Genomic DNA, 9,552 nt, shown 5'->3' with positions numbered 1-9,552 from the left:
CTCTCTCTCTCTCTCTCTCTCTCTCTCTCTCTCTCTCTCTCTCCAACCATATGTAGCAAGAAAGGATCAAATTATTATATCATAATGCCAAGCGGATGTTTTCCCAGTTGACGTGACATTTAACAGTTCAAAAATATATATATCAAAAACAAGGATTCATAGTTATTTTTCTCACACGCTTTATGTTTCTGGGTGTGTGTGTGTATGTGTGGTCATGTATATGTGTTTATGTGTGTGTGTGTGTGTGTGTGTGTGTGTGTGTGTGTGTGTGTGTGTGTGTGTGTGTGTGTGTGTGTGTGTGTGTGTGTGTGTGTGTGTGTGTGTGTGTATGGATGTGAATGTGTGTGTGTGTGTGTGTGTGTGTGTGTGTGTGTGTGTGATACAACGTTTTCTTTTCATATATATAATAAAGTGCACGTACAACTAACTTTCTATCTTTTGACCTTGAATCTTCTAACAATATAATAACACAATGATAAAGTCATAACGAATGTCTGACAGAAGCTTTTCGTTAACACCAGAAAACATATCTGAATCTCTCAAATTTTAATTTCAAACCTTAATCTGAAAACAAACAAACAAAACACACACGCAATAAACAGCAAGAATCGTAAAGTTGAACAACACACACACACACACACACACACACATACACACACACACACACACACACACACACACACACACACACACACACACACACACACACACACACACACACACACACACACACACACACACACACACACACACACACACACACACACAGACAAAACACACAAACACACAGACACACACGTGGACACCATACCATCTTATGCCTGGCATGGCTGTCAACAGGTTTCCAGCCAATCATGGTATTCTCCTGATTGACTGATAAACAACCCTCTAAGCCAGTCACATGCCGGCTTCCCAAAGTATACAGACCTGAGCACCAATCACAAACGATGCTCCCTGACGTGTAACTGAAGACCTGCATATAAATCAGGAGTCCCTCGAGCCAGACAAGGCATCCCATGCACCCAATCAGCAGAATAGAAAATGGAAAATACAGAAAGAAAAGTAACAATTGAAATTCGTGAATCGTACAAGTGTAAATTGAGCAATTTTTTTTAAAACAATCATATAACGCAAAAAATGTTTACACTAGTTCTCAAGATATGAATATTTATGCATTGTTCTTTGCGGATGAACAATAAACTATATGCTAAAACGTAAACGCTTATAAAACATCTAAACAAAAAATATGCATATGATTATCATGAGAAAGTGAAAAGCATAAATTATAAAAGATTTTTTTTATACAATTTTTCTATATCATTTTATATTTTTACATTTTTCTATATCATTTTTTTTCTATAGCATTTTTTATATCATTTTCTATATAATTTATTATTATTATTATTATTATTATTATTATTATTATTATTATTATTATTATTATTATTAGTTATCATTATTATTATTATTATTATTATTATTATTATTATTATTATTATGAGAAAGGAAAAGTATAAATTATAATAGCTTTTTCTATATCATTTTCTTCGTAGTGGAAGCAGAATGTTTGCAAGATTTTTTCTATTTTGTTTTCATAATTTTGATATTCCTTTTATTTTATTTATCTAATCTCCTTAACATACAAAAAAAATTCCTGAAACTAATGATTGCGAATCAAGTAAGATTCCCACGTATTTTCTGATCTTTGTTCCGAGAACACATAAGTCGATTAGTAATGATGGAACATAATGATATAATATTTAAACTTTGAAATATCCAAGAGCCAAGATAAAGATATTTTTTTTCAAACAATGGCCAAGAAAGTAAACAGAATGACACAAGAAGAGGAAAAGGAAATATATATTCAATCATTAAGAAAATTCAATAACAAGATATCTATATTATCTTAGGACGGACGCAAAAAAGTAAAAAATAAGAAGAAACAAGAAACAAGACTAGGCAACGAGGTAGTGAGAGTGAAAATAAGGAGGAGGAGGAGAGGAGTGAACTGTTAGGGTTTGATGAGATAAGCATATAGAGAAAAAAGCTAATGTCCTGTCCTCTCTTCATCTATATTGCTCTCTGTCTCTTAGTTATTTGATTATTCTCTTTCTCTCTCTCTCTCTCTCTCTCTCTCTCATATTGCTCTCTGTCTTAGTCTCTCTCTCTCTCTTTCTCTCTCTCTCTCTCTCTCTCTCTTCTCTCCTCTTCCACCCACATCTATCTCTTTTCATCGTTCTCTTTCTCTCACTCCTCTTCGTGCTCCTCCTCCTCCTCCTCCTTATTTAGTCTTACTCTTATTTATATTATTGTTTTTATTCTTTCTTATTTTAAATCGTTCTCTCCCGCCCCCCTCCTCCTCCTCCTCCCTCCTCCTTCCCCCTATCCCAAAAGAGTTGTTTCAGTCTGTTGGAAAGAGCTTACACCGGGTTTCCATAGAACGCAAAGTGCGGGTGTTTATACTACAATGTACACCTATAGTAAGATAGGGGATAGATAAGAAAAGACAAGAAAATATGGAACACTCTTTCTTAGGGATCCCATCGCAGCAGCTGGTGTTGAGGGGACATTTTGGTGGTGGTATGTTTGTTTGCGGTGGAGAGTGGCAGCCTGTTCCCTCACACTGGTTACAGCTTTCTCCTGCTACTGTTCCCTACTCTCTGCTGTCTTTGTGTTCCTTGTTTAATTTCTTCCCTGCATTTACGGCGTGCTTTCACCTTCTTCATTATTCTTTTTCAGTTGTTTCTTCTGCCACTTTCTCCATTCCTTCTGTTGGTAAGCTGGCGTCCTTGTCCATCACGGGTAAGGATCGAGACTGTCTTGTTCACGGATCTGATTCTCTCTTGTATGTAGTGATGATAAACTTCAATTCAGTTTTGGTCCGTTTCTTCATCTCCAGTAACTGTGATTTCTTCCTTGATTTTCTGTAGCATCTTCGTAAGAAACAATCCTTCCGTTGATTGACAACTTTTTTCTTTCTGTTACGGAAGGAGTAATCTCCTTTTTCAATAACTGGTTCCTTTATTTCTCACAGCGGAACCTTTTCCTCTGTTGTTAACAGGGACTTCTTCTTTCTCTTTAGAAATAGTGACAATCTCTTCTGTAGCCGAAGGCAGCCTGTTCATTAGCCCTTTCTTGTGGGGGCAACCTTTCTTAATAACCCTTTCTTTGTGGGGCATTCTGTTCAATAACCCTTTCTTGTGGGGCGTTCTTGTTCATTGAATCTTTCTTGTGGGCATTCCCATTCAATAAATTCTTTCTTCAGGGGGCATTCCTTTCTTGTGGGCGTTCTGTTCAATAACCTTTCTTGTGGGGTATTCTGTTCAATAACAACCCTTTTCTTTGTGGGCATTCTGTTCAATAACCCTTTCTTGGGAACATTCCTTGCTCAGTAACCCTTTCGTAGCATTCTGTTCATTAACCCTTTTCTTGTGGGCATTCTTGCTCAATAACCCTTTCTTTGTAAGTGTTCTGTTCAATAATCCCTTTCTTTGTGGGGTATTCTGTTCAATAACCCTTTCTTGCACTTGTTCAATAAATCTCTTTCTTGTGGGACATTCTGTTCAAATAAATCTTTCTGTGGGACATTCTGTTCAATAACCCTTTTCTTGTGTCATTAACAGGAACTTTTTCTTCTGTCGTCAGAAGTGGCCTGTTCATCAGCCTTTTTCTGTGGGATGGCTCTTTCAATAACCTCCTTTTCTTGGGAGGTGACTGTTCAATAACCCTTTCTTTGTGGGACAGACTGTTCATCAACCCTTTTGTGGGACAGCCCCTTTCTTAATAACTCCTTTCTTGTGGGACAGCCCTTTCTGTCAATAACCCTTTCTTGTGGACATTCTTCAATAACCCTTCAGGGACAGACTGTTCAATAACCCTCTTTGTAGGGGACATTCTGCTCAATAGCCCTCTTCTCTGTGTCACAACAGGAACTTTTTTCTTCTCCGTCGTCGAAGCAAGCAACTTTTTCAACAACCTCCTGGTTGAGGGACTACCGGGACTTTCCTCTGTCACCGAGGGGATAATCTTTCAATAACCTTTCTTCTCCTCTGCTACGAGAGGAAGTTCTGGCTTGTCAGAGACACTTACGATCCCTGTGTCACCGAAGGCAGCCTGCTCAGCAACCTTTCCTCCTCTCTTTGTCAGTCAACGTGGGGAGTTTTTCTTCCGTCACCGAGGGCACAACCTTTCAATCAACTTCTCTTTCTTTAACAACGGAACTTTTCCTTCCGGGTCACCGTAGGGGAATTCCTTTTCAGCAACGGTCTGATTTGTCAAGGAACGGGACCTTCATCTGCTACTTCACCGAAAGGGTGCAACGGGTTTAATAACTGGAGTCACAACGGAGTCTTTTCCTTCTCCCACCGAGGGCACATCCTTTCTAACAACTCTTCGCTGGCGTCACAGCAGGGACTGTTCTTTTCAACGACTATATTGTCAATTGAGTGATAGGCGTAGTTATTTCTTCTCCAGTTCTTTGCTTTTCCTCCTTCATCTTGTTTTCACGTCATCAACTTGGTGTTTCAAGTCTTCAGTTGTTTCATTAAGATGTTTTTCGTTAACACGAACCTCTTTGATGTCGCTATTAATACACACATTCTTTTTGACTTCTTTTTCGAATTACAGTTTCTTTCTCGACATCTTTTTCCATCACTCTTTCTCTGTAATATTCCTTCCTCCACAGATGTCAACAATACTTCTCTGTGCTTTCCTGTGAAGGTAGAAGTTCTTCTTCTTCTTTCACAAATAACTTCATCTCGTTATATTGCTGGGCAGAATCTCCTTTCTTTGTTCTGTTCCTTTTTGCCTTCTGGAAGTCCATCATCCCTTCTTCTGTAATATTCTCCTCCTCCACAGATGTCAAGATTAGTGCTTTCCTGTGAAGCTGTAGAAGTTCTTCTTTCTCTTCGCCAACAACTTTCATATCTGTTATATTGTCAAGTAATCTTTTCTTTGTTCTGTTCCTTTTGCCTTTCAGTCCATCATCCTTCTCTTCTGTAATATCTCTTCCTCCATTATGCAGTGTCATTTCTGCGTTTCTTTCCCGTAATAAGTAGTTCTTTTCCTTCTTCGTTAAACTGTTTCGTTCGTTATATTGTTGGGCAGAATCTCTTTTCTTTGTTCTGTTCCTTTCGCTCTGAAGTCCATCATCCTTCTCTGTAACATTCCTCTCCTCCATTGGTGTGTCTACTTTGTGCTTCCGTGAAGGTAGTTCTTCCTTCTTCTTGCCAACTGTTTTGCCTGTTATATTGGTTGGCAGAATCTCTTTTCTTTGTTCTGTTCGTTTTGATCTGCTTCTTTTCTTTTTTACTTTGTTCGCCTACTTTTGAACGATAAGATTATATTCCTTATCGTCCTGCGGCTTTTCTTCAGTTGTATTGGTAAGAGGCTGTTAATTCTTCTTAATAACAACTTCCTCCTTTATTTCATTACCCTCTCTGTCCATTACCTTCTAACGTCCACTGTTTAAAGTGTTCGTTGTCTGAGTCTGTTTCTTTTTTTACCTTGTCGTCCGGGGTTCTACTTTTTTGAACGATAAGATTTGCGTCTTTTATCGTCCTGCGGCTTTTCTTCAGTTGTATTGGTAAGAGTAATACCATTAATTCCTTTCCTAATAACAACTTCCTCCTTATTTCATTACCCCTTCTGTCCATTACCTTTCTAACGTCCACTGTTTGTGCTATGTCTGTTGTTCGAGTCTGTTCCGTCACTGTTTCAATTTCGGTCACAGATGCTTTCACCCTGTTGTTTACCGTCTTCATTCTACATCAATCGTGGTTTCAAAGTCTTTGGATACATTTCCTTGGGTTCTCACGTGTTTCATTGTCGTCTTCTCAACAACTGTCTTTTTTTCCGGTTTTCCTTGCCCTGTTTCATCGGTATTTCATTAAAGACTTTCCTTTCTATCGTCTTTAGCGTGTCGTTAGGAGGCTATTACTGGAGCTTGTCTTCTCTTCGGTGGTTCATTGCCAGTTGTCCCTTGTAAAGAAGTTATCCTCGGTATTCTCGGATAGCGGCTCTCACCGCTGCCGCCGCACACGAGTAGTCCAATTCTCCGGATCACTCTTCAGCCCCGTTACCCGGGAGCTTCCCACTCTGAGGCCCGGCCACCAGCACACTACGAAGACCGTCCAAACAAAGAAGAGGTTCATGTTTGCTGAATGAATGTTTATAGAAATTAAGAAGAGTTAGGGTTTTGTCACAGAAAAACCAATCTGGGATTGAAATAGAATGGCTCTCCGGGAACACAGAGACCGGGCATGGAAAATATCCTTCCTGGTCTTCCTTCCAGTTAGTAGGGAACACACACACGACGGCGAGAAATTGGGATGTAAAGTCTGTGTGTGTGTGTGTGTGTGTGTGTGTGTGTGTGTGTGTGTGTGTGTGTGTGTGTGTGTCTGAAACATCGGAGGAGGACTGAGACTAGGAAGGCTGGGTAGAATACCTGTAGAAAGTTGGAAGGAAAGGAGGGATATGTCCTCAAAGTGTAAGGAGGGTGACACCTTTTGATAGACTACCCAGAGAAAGGAAAAAAAAGGTAATAGTCCTGGAAGAGAAAGGAAGAAGGGGCCCTTTTAGTCGCTCTTTTACGACACGTAGTGAATATGGTGGCAGAGGTGAGGAGGAGGAGGAGAGGAGGAGAAGGAGGAGGAGGAGTAAGGAGGAGGAGGAGGAGGAGGAGAGTGAGGAGGAGGAAGAGAATGACACTGAATAACACATATTAACTCTTTTTTTATTTACATCATTTATCTCTCTCAGTAGTTCCTGACCTGTCACCTCTAACACACACACACACACACACACACACACACACACGCACACACAAAGAGAGGGAGAGAGAGAGAGAGAGAGAGAGAGAGAGAGAGAGAGAGAGAGACGCAACACACAAAGAGAGGGAGAGAGGAGAGAGAGAGAGAGAGAGAGAGAGAGAGAGAGAGAGAGAGAGAGAGAGAGAGAGAGAGAGAAGGAAAGGTTAATTAGATACAGCATTTCCTGGGATAAAACGAGGAAGCGAGCTAAACAGCAAGACGGATAAAATTGTTATAGAATAATGGAAATATGATAAAATGGATGAATGGAATGAAGGATTACGAGGCCGGATTAAATCACTGCCGAGCATCACAGGAGCGAGAGAGAGAGAGAGAGAGAGAGAGAGAGAGAGAGAGAGAGAGAGAGAGAGAGAGAGAGAGAGAGAGAGAGAGGAGAGAGAGAGAGAGAGAGGAGAGAGAGAGAGGAGAGAGAGAGAGAGAGAGAGAGAGAGAGAGAGAGAGAGAGAGAGAGAGAGAGAGAGAGAGAGAGAGAGATGTATAAAGCTTATATGTATGGAATGTGAATGTATGTATATGTCTATATATGAATGCTTTTGAGAATGTATGTATGTATGTATGTGTGTGTGTGTGTGTGTGTGTGTGTGTGTGTGTGTGTGTGTGTGTGTGTGTGTGCTATCGTGCACCTAATATACTCATTTCCACAATGCTTTTCTAATGAATATTGAGAGTGTCGCCCATAATAGGGGAGCTTTTCTATCAGGGTCCAATTCCACGATAGTGCAATTAGCGAAGACCCACGAGGGACAGAGGACCGCATTAGCCACTCTGGGCTAAAGGGACGCACTGGGGAGACAGGTAAAGGGGAGGGACGGTCAGAGGGAGAGATGGAGAGGGCAATAAAAGCATTGATGAAGAGGGGGAGGAAGGGAAGGAAGAAGGTTTGGGGTGGGTGGTAGATTGGGCAGGCGGCAAGTATAGAGGGAAGTGGATGGGAGACACTGTGGTAGACAGGCAGAGGGGAGGGAGGGTAGGGTGGAGGATGGAGACAAAGAGAGGAGAAGAGGTAGGAAGGAGGATGGGAAGGGAGATGAAGAGTAGGAAAGAACACAGAGAGGGAAAAGGATGACAGGGAGTAAACTAAAGAGAAGATATTAAATAGAAGAACGGGACATGAAGAGAGAGGAAGGAAATGAGTAAAGTGGAAACAAGAGGAAGGAGGAGAACAGAAATGGTAGACAGGGTTACAAGAATATTTGATAAAAAAAAAAAAAGAATTATAGGAAGGGAAAGATAAATGGAAGAAGAAATGGAAGATAGGGGAGGAGGATTAGATAAACAGAAATGGTAGACAGGGTTAAAAGGAGGATTGATGAGGCAAAAAAAAAAGAAATTATAGGAAGGAAAGGAGTAAAATGGAAGAAGAAATGGAAGAGTAGGAGGAAAGGACGGACAGAAGCAGAAATGTAGACAGGGTTGACAAGGAAGACGATGAAAGGCAAAATTAAATAAACGAAGGATAGAGAAGGAAAAGGAAGGAAATGAAGAAATGAAGAGTAGGGAAGAAAGGGAGGAATGGGCCGACGGTAAGGACGAGAAAGTTATGGACAGAAAATCACGAAATGGAAGGGAAACTTAGGAAAATAATTGTATGAAGTGAAGAGGTATGAAAGGGGATGGAACGCAAGGTAATGATCACGAATCGCAGGAGGAGGATAGAAGTGCGGTAAGGAAGAGGATGAGACGATAAGTAAAGTACAGAGATGAAAAGAAAAGGAAAGGAAAAGAAAATAATGAACTGATTTAAGTTGGCGGAGTTAAGTAGTATAAAAAAGGAAACTGATGCGAAGAGGTGCAGCAAACTGAATGAGGATTGACCAGAGGAAGGTGCCGAAGAGAAACATGGAAACATGGAAATGCGTATAAGCAAATAGAAAGTTTCATTGGCTCATTACGAGCTCGCCTGCTTTTGATTTAATTTCATGACCGCCACTTTTCCTTCATCATCGATATTTTCCTCCTCCTCCTTATTCCTTTTCATTCCTTCCCATCCTAACGTCTCCTCCACCACACCACACTTCTCCTGCCCTCGTCAATAAGAAGAAGACGCTGAGGGGTTTCGTAACAAGCCGCGCCACCTCCTCACCTCCTATCCTCTGTTCCCAACCCTCCTCTCCTATTTTCCTCCCCGCCTCCTCATCTTCCCAGCCTCCCTCCTCCCTCCTCCCACAGTGCATCAACCATCATCAATTCCTTCCCTCTTTCCTTACCCTTCTCCGTTCCTCGACTCCTTTTTCTTCTTTCCTTTTTTCCCTTCTACGCTACGTGAATATGCGAGCTGAGTTTTCACACCCATTTATTAACTTTATCCTATTTTTTCACTATTATCTATGTTATTTTCTTTATTGCTACCTATAATTCAATTGTCTTCGCTTCTTATATCTAACATTTGCTTTCTCTCCTTATTGTTTTCAAGCTGACTAATTTACTTACTCCAATATTTTTCACTTATGTTCTTACTGCTCGCAATGTTGTTTATTTTTTACGTTTTCATATGTTTGTCTTCTCTCATCCTCCATCTAAATCGTCTTTCACTTCCTCCTTCTTCCCCTTCCTCCTACTCCATCATAATCTTTTTTCCTTCTCCTCCTACTCCTCCTTCCTCTCCTCTTCATTCTCTTCCCATCCTCACACCGTTTCTACTTCCCATTATCTCTTTTTATCATCGTCTTTCACTTCCTCCTTCTTCCCCTTCCTCCTTCTCCATCATCATCTTTTTTCCTTT

Source organism: Eriocheir sinensis, unplaced genomic scaffold (genome assembly GCF_024679095.1).
Source record: "Eriocheir sinensis breed Jianghai 21 unplaced genomic scaffold, ASM2467909v1 Scaffold45, whole genome shotgun sequence".
Lineage (NCBI taxonomy): Eukaryota > Metazoa > Arthropoda > Malacostraca > Decapoda > Varunidae > Eriocheir > Eriocheir sinensis.
Note: the sequence above shows the minus strand (reverse complement) of the source record.